Consider the following 17,041-nt stretch of genomic DNA (forward strand, 5'->3'; position numbering starts at 1 on the left):
TCTCTAGGGAACCGTGCATCAATGAAACAAGCTCCTAACCAGAGCTAGTAGCTTAAACAACTATGGCCTTTGATCTCTGCTACTTTTGCCAGAGCTCAAAAAGAACTAATGTTATACCTAGAAAATTCATTTCTGAGTAGTATTTACACTGCCAGGACAAATTCCAGCTCTTGCCATTCAAATAAATGAGAAGTTTTCAAACCACCGTCACATAGGTAGAGTACTGATCTCAAGGCTACATGTTCCAGAGGCCAAAAAGTAACATAAAGCAATCACCAGCATGGTAATATGGGGATATCTGCATGACTTTGTAAGGCTTAAAAGTTAATTCTGCTGCCCATAACATACTACAAGTCAATTTTTAATAGGAAGAACTGGTTTGAAGTATAGCAATGACAAAACTTTGTAGCTCTAAATTTTGCTTAAAAAGATTGAATAAAAAAGAGGCAAGAACATTTTGGCTACCCAGGCTTCCTGGGCCAATCAGTGTTTGCTTGAGTTCAGCTAATGGATTTTACTTTTTGAAAAAGTCCACTGCTGATTGAGAGGGTGGCCTGCTGCTCTGTGACTCTTGCAGAATTTGAAGGCAAATAGAAAGGACCACACAGCTGCTTGTTTATTTTTCCAAAAAGTTTATTTGCCTTTATCCATCCAGTACACACACTCCTTGAGGACAGTAGATTAAAAACAGGTATAGTGAGTTGCAAAGCAGATATTTTTACTTGTATCTCAGCTTGCAGTCCTTTCATTGGAGGTAAGCTTGATGTATTTTATATAGGTATTTATTGCTAAAAATTTTGGGAACCTTAGTGATCAATTCATTATACTAAAGGAACAGTAACACTAAAAATTAATAGTGGTTTAAAGTAGATAAAATATAATGTACCGTTGGCCTGCATAAAAAAAAGACTACAGGTACGGGATCCATTATCCCCGTTATCAAGAAATCTTCAAATGATAGAAAGGCCATCTCCCATAGACTCAATTTTTAAAAGTATTTCCTTTTTCTCTGTAAAAATAAAACAATACCTTGTACTTGATCAAAACTAAGATATAATTAATCCTTAGTGGAAACAAAACCAGCCTAATTGGTTTATTTAAAGTCTACATAAGGTATGAAGATTTAAATAATGGAAAAATCCCTTATCTGGAACACCCCAGGTCCAGAGCATTCTGGATAACAGGTCCCATACCTGTACTATTGTTTATATAAAGAAGCTGCATATAAGCTCTGTAATAGAATACAATGGGATTCTATGTAACCTGTTCTTTGAATGACTGTCCCCATGGCTAAACAGCAGCTGGTTTATACAAACTATAGTAGTGTTTCTGAAGCAAACACATCAGCCAATAACAGCCCATATTTAGTACACCAGGCACTTTTTGCATGCTTATGTTGCTCTCCAACTTTTTCTACATTTGAATGTAGCTCACAGGTTAAAAAGTTTGGGGACCCCTGTGTTACATTAAAGATTGGTATATTTTACAGTTGAGCACCATTTGTATGGTTAAACCAAGCCTTTGTAATGTTGACAAACATACAAATGAAAATGATTTCAAACAGAACAAAAACAGATGTCCTCATAAGAAAGGACACACATTGTGCAATCATTGGGGGAGGTCACATCTGGATATATCTAAATATTTGTTTCATTTCTATTATAGCTAATGAACTTATTTACTGGGCCATATGCCCCTCACCCCGATCTTCTAAGGTTCTTTATATATTTATCGTTGTTATTATTATTATTTGCATTGGCCCACCAATCCTAACACTCCAAAATTTTGTGTGAAGAACTGCTTGTCAATATTTGCTTTTCTTGTCTTCTCAGTAGTTAAGGTAGTTAAACCAACAAGCAACTCTTTCATCTTCCTTTCTTCTTGTAAAAGACGAATATAAATCTTCCAATAAATAGTTCTCCCTCTTCCCAAGTAGACATGGGGCATAATGCAGAATGCTTTATAGTCACAGTAACAGAAGTTGATTATAGATAACTCTTTGCCAAAGATACTTCAATATCTTAAAGGGATACTGTCATTTTTTTCAAAAATGAACCAGTTAATAGTGCTACTCCAGCAAAATTCTGCACTAAAATACATTTCTCAAAAGAGCAAACAGATTTTTTTATATTCAATTTTGAAATCTGACATGGGGCTAGACATTTTGTCAATTTCCCAGCTGCCCCTGGTCATGTGACTTGTGCCTGCACTTTAGGAGAGAAATGCTTTCTGGCAGGCTGCTGTTTTTCAATCTCAATGTAACTGAATGTATCAGAGCACAAGTCACATGACTTGGGGCAACTGGGAAATTAACAAAAAATCTAGCCCCATGTCAGATTTCAAAATTGAATATAAAAAAAAATCTGTTCTGCTCTTTTGAGAAATGGATTTCAGTGCAGAATTCTGCTGGAGAGCAGCACTATTAACTGATTCATTTTTTTTCCCATGACAGTATGCCTTTAATATGAAACTTTTCATATTACAAATTCACTGCAAAAAAACCATTGATTTCTCTTGTCTGTGTCTTACTTTTATGTCTCTTGAATCTAGCATTAACCCTGTGGCTGACCCATTTACACAACAGATAATGTAATGTTCTCTGTAAAAAAGCCTCAAACTGAACAGAAACTGGTAAATGGTAAAAAAAAAAATACAGAAAAACTTTCCCTCTGTGTAACATTTGCTAAGTATTTTGTGTTTATGACAAAAACTTCAGATATGATTTATGACAAATTACATGTCAGAACAAGGGTATGAATGAATGAATGAATGAATGAATGAATGAAAAGCAGATATATTGTTGACACTACTAGAGCATGAAGAATTGTTAAACGCATTAAGCAGCAGATTGGGAAAAGATTAGAAAGTTTGACTATAAAAACACAAACAAGACCACAGTAATTTTAAAAAAGTGAATCCTAAGCTCCTCACAGTGCTTTAAATTGTTGTAGTCTGCAGTGATTCACAGAGCATTGATTACTGATATTTGTATGAAAGATCAGAAAGGCTAATGCCCCATTGGCATCACATTCACTGAACACTGCGTGTATTATTTACAGTCACAAAATGTATGCTACATTATATATACAATAGGTTTATAATGGATTTTACTACAAATCACCTCTTCTTCGGTCGACTAATCTCCCCGCACTGCCTTTCCACCAGCTAGAATCGAAATCGCCAGCGGGATGGCACACGGATCGCTCCGTTTTCTGAAGTCGCCCAAAGTTTCCTTGTGAGGTGTCGGGCAATTAATCTTCCCTAATTTCCATGTATGTCTCTGCCTTAACAAGTACATTTTTGTTAATTTTATTTTTAGACGGGTAAAAGGGTGAATTTTGTGATTAAATTAAAGATTTAAGTCACACTTGGTTTAAGGCCTATTTATATTATTTTACCCCCCCAGAGGTAGGGTTTAAGGTAGGGCTTAACAAAGTAACTGTGGTTTATGGTACAGTGTGTCTGATCACAAACACAGTAAATCTGGAACAAGTAGTTAGGAACAGGAGTATGTATACATGAGGTTAACCTATAAAAGCTAGGAATGCAACCGAGATTTCGTTTGGCTTTCCAGCACTTTATCCAGGATTTGGATTCAGCTTAGAACACTTAAATGGTTCTTCTGAACACTTAAATTAATTCAACCTGAAAGTGTTGGACCACTAACTACATTAATTTTTCATTTTGAGATGATGCATTTTTGTTATCTTTCATTTGAATATACAAATAAGTGTTCAAATTTAGTTTGGTATTCAGGCAAATCTTTTGTGAAGGATTTGGCATGTGTCTGATTTTAAAAATGATGGATTTGGTGAATCCATAGGAACAAAGTAAAGTAAAAGCACATTTTAAAGGCCCTTGAATTTTCTTTTTTTTTCCTTATTAGTTAAAAGGAAGAAACATAACCTTTAATCAAACTGCTGTTCTTTAGTGTTGGTAAGGGTTCCAATTGTGGTCAAAACTGTGACATTTACAAAACAGAGCAATAAGTTGAGCATGAGGTCACATCAGAGTATCTTCATTGTCTGCATTTTGGCTTGGTGCCCTGTATGCAATTACCTGCTTTTCCTCTATAATCTCTGCAACAAAAATCATCATTATGCTGCTGCTCCTTTGGCTTCTAGAAGAGGGGTTTGAAGAAGAAATAAGTAGTTTTTCAATGTGTTCCTTTTGGAGCTGTGCCAAATGACTATTTTGTCTGACAATATAGCCTTCTTATATCAGGGAGTGCCTCTCTAATTATGCATCCTGGCTTCCCAAGTAATGTCTGTAAAGACTTTTAGGATTAGTAATATCCAAGTAATCAAGCAGGGTGGGAAGCACCTTTAGTTATGCTCAATTAAGAGATTGCACAAAACACCCAGTTTACATTTTTAAAAGGCAGAAAATAATCTTTTCCTTCCCTTAAGGTGTGTCTCATACATTGTCCTATTGCCTTTGGACATAATGAAGGCATTCATTATACCACTAGTTGGGCTCCTTGTCTGACAAAAATGTGTATCTCTGTGTGAGGTGCAGATCATGAAGCTGTTGGGAGAGCATTTATACTCATTCTACCCTTTCTGAAACTGTGGCAGGAACCGCCCTCCCTAGCACCTGCCAATAACAAAGCACGCTCTTGGCTTTGGTGGATGACATTTTAACACGTGTAGAGTCACTGCATCACACTTTCACTCTTTTGTCAAACTTTGATATATCAGCCATGGTGACACCTTTTGTTGGTATACTGCGTGTATTGTTTCTATTTTCTTTTAGGTACAAGCCTGTATTAATATTTATTTTTCTAGAGGGCTATCTAGATGGTCCATCCACTGGTGCAGTTGTAGATCTCACTATGAGGAATTATGAGCCATAAGGTACAGGATACCATGTCTTTTCCCAGCACCCTTGCCACCAGGCAGAAGGCACTTTAAAGTTGCTGAAGCATCACATAATATTTACAGTTGTGGGTATTTTAAAGCCCCCTCATTTGGTCAGTTTTTCTATGGCTGTTGTTTTGAGTTCATACTGAAAGCCAAGTGACCTACATTCATTTGGCACTGAATCGAACACGGATACTTGCACTTAGTAAATGAATGTTGTCATCTTTAACTTTTTTTCCAGGTTTTAATAGAGTTGTGAATTTTATTCTTGTGCTAGTTTCACATGCAATATAAAGCTTTATGGACGGTTTGAGTGAGTATCACTTGTGTGCCATAAGCAGAGTGATTGTTTCTATACTTTTCTAAACCCTGTGCCACAATTAAAAAATCCTCTGCAACTAAAATATTTCCTTATGGAAGCACAGTCAAATGCCCAAGCTTAAAATGCTTGAAGGTGGCACTCAAGGAAGCATTTATGTAGAGTTCCGTCATTGGTTGGGTACCTGCAATAAGATGCAGTTATTGGGGTGGATTGTGGGAAATGTGGAGGTGGGTAAGGGTTCCTATGAGCTTCAGGTTAGGCTTCTCTGGTTCAATTCCCTCCTCCTCCTGCCCTGAGATGAGATAGAAGTTCTGGAGTTATTATGGCATCACTTCTGTTTTATGATAAAAAAAATGTAGAAGTGTAGGCTGTGGGTTGGCTGCCAGTCTACCTGATTATATCCACACAGGTCAGCACACTTAAGGGCTGGTCTCCATTGCTGGACATCAAACTAATGAACATATTCAGCGGTATGATACTGTGATACATGGAGGAGCAGTCACTCACAATGACTAGCTGCCTCAATACACATTTTTTTAAACTGTATAAGAGGGAAAAAATTAAAACTTAACCAAATTATTTCATTACTGCAAAAATATCCTGACATATAAACAGTTAAAATGTTATGTAGAAATTTGATTTCACATAGCTCCTTTTAAACACTATTTAGCCCCATGTAAATTCAAAGTTTGGAAGCTGTGTTGTGGGCGTGGGGAACCTAGGTTGCCTCAATGGGATCTGAAAACGAAATATATTTAACTAGCTTTGAATATAAGCACCTAAAAATTATGTTTTATTAGATTGTTTTATTATTATGTGTTAGGTTGGATAATAATTCATAGGAGCATTCGGATCTGTTTAGTCTGCACAGAATACAGCAGCATAGGGAACTCAAGTCATTATCTTCAATGGCTTACTGCTGTAACTGAAATACAAGGACGCCCCTGTTCAGCTCAGCGCACTTGCTCAGAAATGTGTTCGATTCAAGGGTAATCATCTGTGAAAGTTTCACTTATTCTTCAGAAAACAGAAAAATCCCCAATCCATCATTACTCTCTCTTGTAATAAAGCTGGACAGACCAGTGAAAAGGAAAAAAGGCAGAGAGTAAGTATTTGTATCAACAATAAGGCTTGCTAATCTGTCATTAACAACCACAGTTATTCATGGAGACCATAAACACATACTACAGAAAAATACTACATTATACTCTATATTGTTATAAGGTAAAGATCTACACATTGACCTTATAAAAGAAAATCCAGCTTTAAGATAGTCATATCCTTAAAGGAATTATGTCACAGGTAAACATGTTTTTTTAAAAACAGTTAATAGTGCTGCTCCTGCAGAATTCTGCACTGAAATAAATTTTTCGAAAAAGCAAATATGTTTATTTGTCATTTTGAAATCTGATATGGGGCTAGACAGTTTCCCAGGTGCCCCCAGTCATGTGACTTGTTCTCTGATAAACTTCAATCATTCTTTACTGCTGCACTGCAAGTTGGAACAATATATCTTTCCCTTTCCTCCCTACCAGCTCATCAGCAGAACAATTAGAAGGTAACAAGATAACAGCTCATTGACACAAGATAATAGCTCCCTGGTACATATGCATACCTCCCAACCCGTTTTGAGCAGGACAGTCCTGCTTTTGACAGCTCAACCCGCAGTCCCCATTTGTACTGAAATGTCCACTGAACAGGCAGAAAAAGATACAATGTTTCTAACTTAATTGGCTTTTGGTAGAAAGCCTAGAATAGATACTTAAGATACTTTTGTAACCGTTTTAGATAAGCAGGTCTCTTGAGGAAACTGATTTGAAGCTTACATGGCAATTTACCTTCATTATCAAAACTGTAATAACACATAAAAAACCACGGAAATGTGTTAAAACTTTTATAACCTGGCAGATTTTGCAAAATGGACGCAGTAATTAGGACAAATCTTTTTGGACCTCTTTCTGTTTCCATATGCATATGAGATTAGCACTCAATACTAAAAATCAAATTCCAATTGCAACTCCTTCAGTTACATTAAGTAGGAGAAGCAATAGCCTACCTGAAAGCAGTTCCATCACCTTTCTGAAAGCACATGACTAAGAAAAATGACCTGAGATGGCTGCCTACACACCAATATTAAAAATAAAAAAAATATAAACTCGTTGGTTCTGAAATATAATTTTATATGGCAGACCAAATTATTTGCAATGTAAACTATGTAATTTAGAAATTAAAACAACACCATAAAAATCATGACAGAATCCCTTTAACAAAATCTTTCTGTCCTTTGTGGGTTGTTGGGAGGTAATCTAACAAAGACCAAATAGAACAATCCGAGGTCAGGTTAGACTTAAAACCATTACTTCCCTCTCGCTTTTTAAACAATAACCAAATTCTTTGTCTAGGCCAGGGATTCCTAACCTTTTTTTATCCGTGAGTTTGGGAGCAATGCAAGCATGAAAAAAGTTCCTGGGTGGTGCAAAATAAGTTCTGTGATTGGCCAGGTGGTAGCCCCTATGTGAACTGACAGCCTAAAGGAGGTTCAGTTTAGCAGTATACCTGGTTTTTATGCAACCAAAACTTGCCTCCAAGCCAGAGATTGAAAATTAAGCACCTGCTTTGAGGCCACTGGGAGCAACATCCAAGGAGTTTATGAGCAACATGTTGCTCATAAGCCACTGGTCGGGGACCACAGGTCAAGCCATGACCACTTTATATTTAACATATTTTTATAACAATGTTGTATTTATAAAATATCAAAATTTTTGACAACACCAATAATTCTGACGCATTTATCCAAATTACAGACGTATCCTTTTTCTAGTAAATCATCATATCAGCCCCGCTACAAAATCAGCACCAACTGCAACAAAGCTCTTGAGCATCTACCTAGGGAGCGGTGCACCTAATTCAGCCATGTATCCTTTAATAACTATGGCTTATTGTAGTAGTGTAAAGAGCCATGGTGGTAGAGAAATATAAGAATGCCTAGAGGAGTAAACAATGTCTTTCGTTAAGATGTACTTTTGAGTCTTTGTTTCTAAAATGAATGGCTGGCCATTGAGAAAAGCAGTCTCAGTGACATATGACCGGGCCTTTCATCAAGTATTCTAGTCAGCTGCTGAATGAAAGGATGCTCCTGACTCCCATTTGAATTGTCAGCTCTCTTGAGTTATTTGACTGCAGTTATCTTCAATTATAATCGCATACTGCCCCCCATGTTCCCTCTCGCACCAAACAAAAAGCCCTGGCAACTTTCTGTTTGCTGAAAACCTGACCTGACTTTTAATAAACAGTTTTCAGCACTCAGCATATAGTCTGGAAGGAAAGACTATCTCACAGCTCCTGCCAAGTTGTTTTAGAAGAAATATATAAAGTGAGCCATTAAGAATCAGCAAAAAAAATGGCACATTCTTCTAGGTCTGTAGCTTTCCAAGCATCCTGAAAGAGAATAATGTGACCAAATTATTTTATGGCTCCTTCTAAGCAGACAGAAAGTCTCCCTCATACCCTTCAAAGGAACCTGAACGGATCTCCAAGTACTCACCAAACCACTTGTCTACTATCAATCTACTTCTCAACATCTCACTCAAACTTGAACTTCAGTCGATGTAGTATATCTAAAATTTGTGAACTTGCCAAACATTAATGCAAAACAATAATCAAAGAGATATTGCGCACCAAGCAGAGATATTTTGTGCCAAGTGGTGTGCATGGTAATAGTAAATAACCTACTATTAGAGGATAAACGGTTTGGGGCAAAAAATACACACAAATGTGAATGTGTCAAAAAAATTCCATATAGAACCTATTAGTGCATGTGCCTACTATTGAACATGTGTTTAAAGGGGTTGTTCACCTATGAGCTAGCTTGTAGTATGATGTAGAGAGTGATATTCTAAGACAATTTGCAACTAGTTTTATTTTTTATTATTTGTGATTATTGAGTTATTAAGACTTTTATTCAGCAGCTCTCCAGTCTGCAATTTCAGTAATCTGGTTGCTATGGTCCAAATTACCCTAGCAATAAGTATAAGAAACTGGAAAATGAGAGGCCTGAGTAGCAACATAAGTAATAAAAACTAGCAATAACAATACATTTTAGACTTACAAGGCATGTAATCGAAAGAGTCAGAAAAAAAAAGCCAACATTTTTTTAAAAAAAGCTAAAAAAAATGAAATTGAAAGACCAATTGAAAATCTGCTTAGAATTGGCCATTTTGTAACATATTAAACATTAAATTAAAGGTAAACCACCCCTTTAAGTGTTGCCAATGCCATTGTACACTTCACTTTTTGAAGGTGTTTATGTCACTCCTGACATGACAATGGTATCTCAAATTGCTATATTTCAGCAGAGACCTTTTTCTTTTGATATTTCTGAGAATGTGCTGCCTGTGATTGTCTTTCTGAAAGTAAAAGTCCCCTCATAGCCTGAAAACCCCATGGTTCCTTGCAGTCAAAAGAGATGGGTTAACACAACAAATATGAACGTCAACAAACCCCTTTGTTTTTTCTTTCTAGTGAATTTAAATCTAGCAAACTTCCTTAACTTCTCCTTTAAACAAGAGCTCGGAAGCAGAAGAGTTTTCTTAATATGACTTTTTCTGATGAGACACTACTCAGGATCAGTGGAGACTAAGGTGCATGTTTCATGATCACATGTCATTATTTTATGGCCAAAAGGATCTGGAGAGATTTTCAGATACTAAAACAAAAACAAAAGGGAAAACATTTTAACAGAAGGCAGGACATTTAAAGAAAACTGGCCCATGCAGACCCCACACAGGATCCTAATACTTTAAAATTCAGGGATAAATTGTTCATTAAAGCAGAAATAGGGTACTCCTGTGCTATTCAGCAAATACTGCAAGTCCTGCAAAAGAAATCAGTGTTCCGTACCACAAGCCGCACGTTGTACTCTCCTGCCAAGAAACTTTTATTGCAGAAACATATACACACACCGCAAGGCAGCTGGCAATTGTGCTTCTAATTGCATATACAGAGGCCTATTGTATCCTTCTGATCATACTTTAACTCATAAATTCTTATATAACCACAAGGAAGCCCATTTATTTTACTTGACTACTGGTGATGGTCTAAATACTTCAGCAGAAAATGACCCGTAAGATACCTACAAATTCAATCTGAACTGAGAATAGGGTTTTTTTGGTTTAACTTTTTCTGTAAACGTTAGCAAAAAACTGATGCCATCATTTACATGTCTGCATGTTTGTAAGGATCTAGAAATCCAGACATGGTAAACACAACTGAGGATTTCTACCCTGTTGTTTTTAGCTACAACTGTAAGAATCCCTGTCCACGACAAAATATAATAAAGCCACAGTATGCGCTGACATAATTTTGCCACCAAAATTCAAAATAAAGATCACTTTCTGTTTGGAATTCATTACCCAAGCTGGTTTTTCAGTATTCTGATCGTGCTCAAGCTATTTTCTATTATCTGACCCTTTGGTACCGCACTTCCGACTACCTTAGCCGTGTGTAGGATCTCTGCCTGCTTCTAAGCAAAAGGTTAGGGCCCCAAAACGGCATCGGTGAAGACCGGAGCTGGTAGGGCTCTTCTGCTACACGTAAGGGGTAGGTCCCGGCAGTTATGGGCTTCTCTACACTACTATCCGTTACAAAAATGCTTTGTGACCAGCTTTCACAAACAAATGGAAAATATTTATTCAAACAAAACCCAAGGCATCTACTTCTTCCATGGAAAAATGCATGCCACTCTGCCCTTTGTAAATGTATCCATACTCTCCCAGAGGCCAGTGCCCCATTGCTTGTTGCCAGGGCCATGCATGCCATTACACCTCCTCCTTTGGAACTTGATCCCCCTTCCACTTAATTTAAGGCTGTGGAGTTTGGCAAACATTGTTGTTGCAGGACTCCCAGCTGCTGCTGAGCCGGACAAGTGCTGGTGACGTGCCACATGGGAAAGGAAACATTTCTGTAGAAACTGCATGCTTCTTCTGCACCGATACTCTCATCTTACCCGTTAACACTCTATAATTAGAGGTAACAACCCAGTGATGTAGGATGCTATGTCCAAAAGGAGACACTGGGCAAAAGCAAAAGGAGCCTGAGCAAATAAAAATGTGAATTGCACAGAACCCTGAATGACTTCAGTTCTCTGCTTAGTGCCTTGCTTGCAAGTCTATAAAATGCTCAGAAATGGTCAAACTACTGACACCGTAGGGCACATAATAAATGTTTTGTTACGTACACAAAGGGGAAAGGTTAGTCACTCAATGCTGCATTCCATCAGCAATGTTTCAAAACAAAACCCACCAATGGGTCACTCAGCTCTCCTATATATATACATTTATACAGTAAGAATTACAGCTGGAACAGGGCAGGACTGCCATGCAATGAGAATAAAACAAACAGCCCTGGCATATTATAACATCCTAAATAATCATGGCACAGTTCTTTACTGGACCACTAGGTTGCCCCTTTAAGGGCCCTTACTCAGGGGCGTTTGAAGCTGCACTCCCCTGCGTTCCGGTTTTATGGGTGCAGCCACAGGGGAGCTCAGGAGTAGACGCGCTGAATTCTTTCCAATGGGGCTGTACTCACACAGACACATGTAAGCGCCAAACGCAGGTTGGGACGCAGCATGTTGCATTTTTCCTGCGTTTGGCGCATACATGCGTCTGAGTGAGTACAGCCCCATTGAAAAGAATTCAGCGCGTCTACTCCTGCGCTCCCCTGCGGCTGAACGCATAAAACCGGAACGCAGGGGAGCGCAGCTTCAAACGCCTGTGAGTAAGGGCCCATAAAGGGGAATTATACCATATTTAAAAGTAGCATTTCCATGGATTTATTTCCTGTAAATATTCAAGGGGGGTCTTTTATAAACACTGGGCACATCTGCACCTGGGCAATAACCCATGGCAACCAATCATATGTTTGCTTTCACTGATTACCGTGCAGCTGGCTTAAAAAAGCTAATCGCTGATTGGTTGCTATAGGTTACTGCCCAGGTGCAAATTTGAACAGTGATTATAAATGATCCCCAAGAACTGTTCACCTTTAGAGTTAACCTTTAGTATGATGTAAGGAGTGCTATTCAGAGACAATTTACAGCTGGTTTTCATTTTAGGAAATGTTTTATTATTTGAGTTATTTAGCTTTTTATTCAGCCGCCCTCCAGATTGCAATTGCGGCAATCTGGTTGCTAGGGTCCAAATTACCCTACCAACCATGCACTTATTTGAATAAGAGACTGGAATATGAATAGAAGAGGGCCTGAACTGAACGATGAGTAATAAAGAGCAGTAATAATAAATGTGAAGCTTTACAGAGCATTTGGTTTTTTGGTGGAGTCAGTGACCCCCATTTTAAAGCAAATAATTAAATAACTATAAAAAATAAATAATGAAAACCAATGGTAAAGTTGCTTAAAATTGGCCATTCTATAATACACTAAAGTTTATTAACCTGTATATGTTCCATTACCCAGAGAAGTGGAAGCTGCCGTACACTTTATAATCATAGCAACCAGCTAAATAATTTCTAAAGATTCCAGTATGAGTATCCCCTGATGACCGCAAGGTTTTAGATGATGGAAGAATGATTGTATAGATTCAACCAAAGATTCATTCTGGACATTGCACAATTGTGTTAATGCCTAGATTTAGTTGGACAGTTTGGTTACCCTTGGGGGGAATAGTTTTGAGAACCTTGTAATCCTCCCAGACAGTCAGTCTGTCGTTCTCCACTGGCATGAAAATAAATCTAAGGCCATTTGTGGGGAAGCCCAAATTCCAGAATAGCCAAATGTATGGCAGAAAGCAAAGTACCCCAAATCCCTGTGTGCCCTTGCCCTATGAGATGATTTGAAATAAGGTTCATCCTTGGGCTTCAGCGGTAGAGTGACTTGTCTAATAAGATTTTCTAAAACGTAAATAGTCAGTATATAAGTATATGTACCCAGCAGTCTATCTGAATACTGGGCCAGAGTGCAAAACAAACACTGTGGCTTCTCTCATCTCAGTATGGAAACAGCCATGCCCCCCATTATTCAGATTTGGCATAAACTTTGTTCACATTCTATATATATAAAATCGCTGCAGCTTTAAATACATCAGCAGGTGAGAAACCTAAAGGGAAAATACAAAATCTGCCTTTCTAATCAATAGGACAGACTCTGTAGCTGAGCAATATGTTTTGAGTAACAGATGCAGCATAGAAGTGTATACGTGTGTGTGTCTGAATTCCACTGGAAATGAGTAAGACAATCAGACCCCAACTGAACATACACATTTATACACCTGTTTGGCTCCGGCCTGATTTATGGGGCCGGCTGCTGGCGTCACCGAAACAAGGGCAAAGATTGATCTCACAAAGCTTCCCTTGCTGCCTACTGAAATACCTGGAATATTTGCACTTTCGTTTTGCTGTAACAGGATAGAATTAAAATATGCACTGAAACCGACAAGTAAAAACAGAAGCACCTGGACATTCTCGCTTTCTATAATTAGTGTGTGGGCTCCCTGGAACAATCATCACAACAAAAGGAAAGACAATAAAGACACCTTTTCTTGTATCACGTTCACCCACTTGCAGCCGGCACCATTGGTCCAACCTATGCACTGCTGTCACCGCCTCCAGTGGGTGCAGGTAAGGCTGGATAAACACATTTCCTTGGAGCAAGGGAACACCCCTGTGTGTTAATGAGTGGCAGCCAGTGCACAGAAGAGATGAGAGGCAGAGATAATCTTAGCTTTTGTGGGTGCATATCTAACCTAAGTACCTGCAACAGCTGCTCTTCCTTATCAATGTGCATCAATATATGGGTGTAGCAGGATGAATCCTCCCTAATTCAGCAGCAAACTATTGAAGGACTACATCTCCCAGCATCCTCCATATCAGGGTGTTAATGATCTGCTCCTGTCACTTTAAAGAGACCTTTGAGTCAAACTTTAGTATGATGTAGAGGGAAAATTTGCAATTGGTTTTCGGTTTTTTTTATTTGTGTTTTTTTTTAATTATTTAGCTTTTTATTCAGCAGCTCTCCAGTTTGCAGTTTCAGCAATCTGGTTGCTAGGGTCCTAATTACCATAGTGACCTTGCATTGATTTGAATAAGAGACTGGAATATGAATAGGAGAGGGGCTGAGGTGAGTAATAAATGTGCTGCCTTACAGAGCATTTGTTTTTTTTTGATGGGTCAGTGACCCCCGTTTGAGCAGGAAAGAGTCAGAAGAAAAAGGCAAATAATTAAAAAAAAAATCAAAAACTATAAATAAATAAATAATGAAGATCAATTGAAAATGTGTTTAGATTTGGCCATTCTTTAGATGAATGCAAAGGTAAGCCATGCCTTTATGAAAATAAGGTCTCAAAGTGGATCAGTGTCAACCTAATGACGTGGATTTAGTCTGTGGGAGTGCAGAAAGTTCCGGCTCTGGCTATACACAGTGTAGTAGGGCACCGAGTAGTATAAAGGTAAGGAAAACACCTGTCTCCTCCCGGCGCATTCACCCCTATCCCGCCTGCGGATGGATAACAGACGCGCGTGCACTTGTGTCACTTACCGGAGACCGAATACGGCTGAGCATGATCCTGAAGGTGAGGTAACTCCGCACAACTCTACGCTTAGCCTCGGTACAGGCTCCGGCCAGTAATATCAGAGGCGAGTGATAGGTGCTTAGCAGGACGCCAACATTCCAGTCAGTCACAGACAAGCAACAGGCAGGGGAAGCCCTTCTCTCTCTCTGTTAGACCCTAAATGTGCGGATGAACAAAAGGCTCCCGGTTATAGGAGGAGCAAGTAGTGCGCTAAACGTTGCTGCTGGCAGAATCCCAGTGTTACTGGTGCTTGTATACAGATAGTGTGTGTGTGTGTCTGTGGGGGGGGGGGGGCATGACACGGGCTGGTAGGGCAGGGTGTGTATTTTGGGGAGGAATGTTAGCCTCCAAAAATAACAAAAGTGACTGCTGTGATCCTCCTTCTCTCCCTCCCTTTTTATCCCTTGTGCAAAGTTACAATCCTCATTATTGTGTCGGGACGTGACGAACAGGGACAGCACAGGAGCCTCCACTTCCCCCACGATCTAAATAGAGACTTGAGCTGAGAGTCCCCATTACGTGAACTACACCGGCCATAAAAACATTCCTTCTTGTCTCATTGGGGGACCACAGGCAATAACACACTTCCAGCATCACGTTTGTCCTATTTATATGTGTGTGTGTCACGAGTCTGAATTGTCTGGGGGAAAACATCATTCCAAGTATATTACAATATGGATATCTGTATTAATGCAGACAGTGATATTCTGAGATAGTTGACAATTGATTTTCATTTTTCAGCATTTCAGCATTTTTTTTTAGTTATTTAGCTTTATATTTAGCAGCTCTCCCTTTTGCAGTTTTAACAATCTGGTTGCTAGGGTCCAAAGTATCCTAGCAACCATGCATTGATTTGAATAAGAGACTGAAAAATGAATAGGAGAGGGAATAAAGTGATGAGTAATAAAAAGTAGCAATAACAATAAGGGTCAGGGCACATGCTCAGTTTTTGGGAGATTAGTTGTCACGGCGACAAATCTCTTCTTCAGGGCAACTAATCTCCTCAAACTGCCTCCCGCTGGCTAGAATGTAAATCTCCGACCGGATGGCACTCGGTGCACTTCGTTTTCTGAAGTTGCCTCACGGGGAAACTTCGGGCGACTTCGGATAATGAAGTACTCCGGGTGCCATCCCGCCAGCAATTTACATTCTAGCCAGCGGGAGGCAGTTAGAGGAGATTAGTCACCCTGAAGAAGTAGAGATTCATAGACGGGCGACTAATCCCCCCCGAATCTGAGCATGTGTCCTGACCCTAAGGGGCAGATTTATCAAGACTCGAATTGAAAATTCAAAATCCGGTCAAAACTGTCAAATTCGACTAGGGAGTTATTTATATTTGATTCAAGTTTTTTTAAAAAAAATTGCATTCAATTTTTGATATTTATCATACTCTGGCCCTTTAAGAGCTCAAATTTGACTATTCGCCACCTAAACCTGCCGAATTGTTATTTAAAGCGATACTGACACGTTCCTATAAAATCATAGGAACGTGTCAGTATCAAGTAGTTGCTGCACCCAGAATAGGTCCACTGAAAGCACCCTTCAAAGCTGCCGCCCAACCCCACTGGGGGAGGCTTTGAGGTGGGCTTCAGCTTCAGGGGAATTATTCTGGGTGCCACAACTACTTGATACTGACACGTTCCTATGATTTTTATAGGAATGTGTCAGTATCGCTTTAAGTCAATGGGAGATGTCCAGGGATCAATTTGGAGTTGTTTGCAGCCTTCCTGACATTCGAGTCTTTTTCAGAGGAAAAAACTTGAACAAGTTTTCGTGTCCATTCTATTCACCCGACTTTTAAAAAATTCATTTTAATAATAAATTTCGATTGGTTGAACTTTGAGTTTATGGGAGTTTTATAAAGTTCACATGAATTCAAAATTCGATTGCCGTACAGAACATTTTTTTTAGATGGGGTCAGTGACCCCAGTTGGAAAGAGTCAGAAATAGAAGGCAAATTATTAACTAATACTTTAAAAAATAAATAATGAAGACCAATTGAAACGTTTCTTAGAATTGACCATTATTAACCATTATTGACCATTTTTATAACTTACTGAAAGGTGAACCACCCATTTAAGGAAGAAAGCTAAATTTTTAGGAAGGCCAGTATTTTTTTTTTTCAGAAAAGGTGGCAACCTTAGAAATAAGGTAGGATGAAACCAGTTACAACCTGGAAATCCCATTTTTTACATTAGCCAGCTGCAGTGAACTGCATCTCCCATTATCCTACTGATGGATGCTGGGAAGTTAGCAGTGCAGTGAAAGTTGGA

At 38.7% G+C, this 17,041-nt stretch overlaps 1 protein-coding gene across 4 annotated transcripts in view; it reads right to left on the reverse strand.

The window, feature by feature from the left end:
- The window catches only part of palld.L (palladin, cytoskeletal associated protein L homeolog), a 214,722-nt gene that overhangs the window by 134,492 nt on the left and 63,189 nt on the right, over window positions 1–17,041 (reverse strand). The window contains exon 1 of one of the 4 annotated variants that reach the window (XM_041589224.1): window positions 14,735–15,021. The exons of 2 other annotated variants lie outside the window; for them this stretch is intronic. The gene's annotated coding sequence lies outside the window, so the exon portion shown is untranslated. Of the gene's footprint in view, window positions 1–13,733; window positions 14,067–14,734; window positions 15,022–17,041 lie in introns of those variants that run through there. One more of the 4 variants, XM_041589225.1, reaches the window with a different exon arrangement.

The sequence above is a fragment of the Xenopus laevis genome, chromosome 1L, assembly GCF_017654675.1.
Source record: "Xenopus laevis strain J_2021 chromosome 1L, Xenopus_laevis_v10.1, whole genome shotgun sequence".
Lineage (NCBI taxonomy): Eukaryota > Metazoa > Chordata > Amphibia > Anura > Pipidae > Xenopus > Xenopus laevis.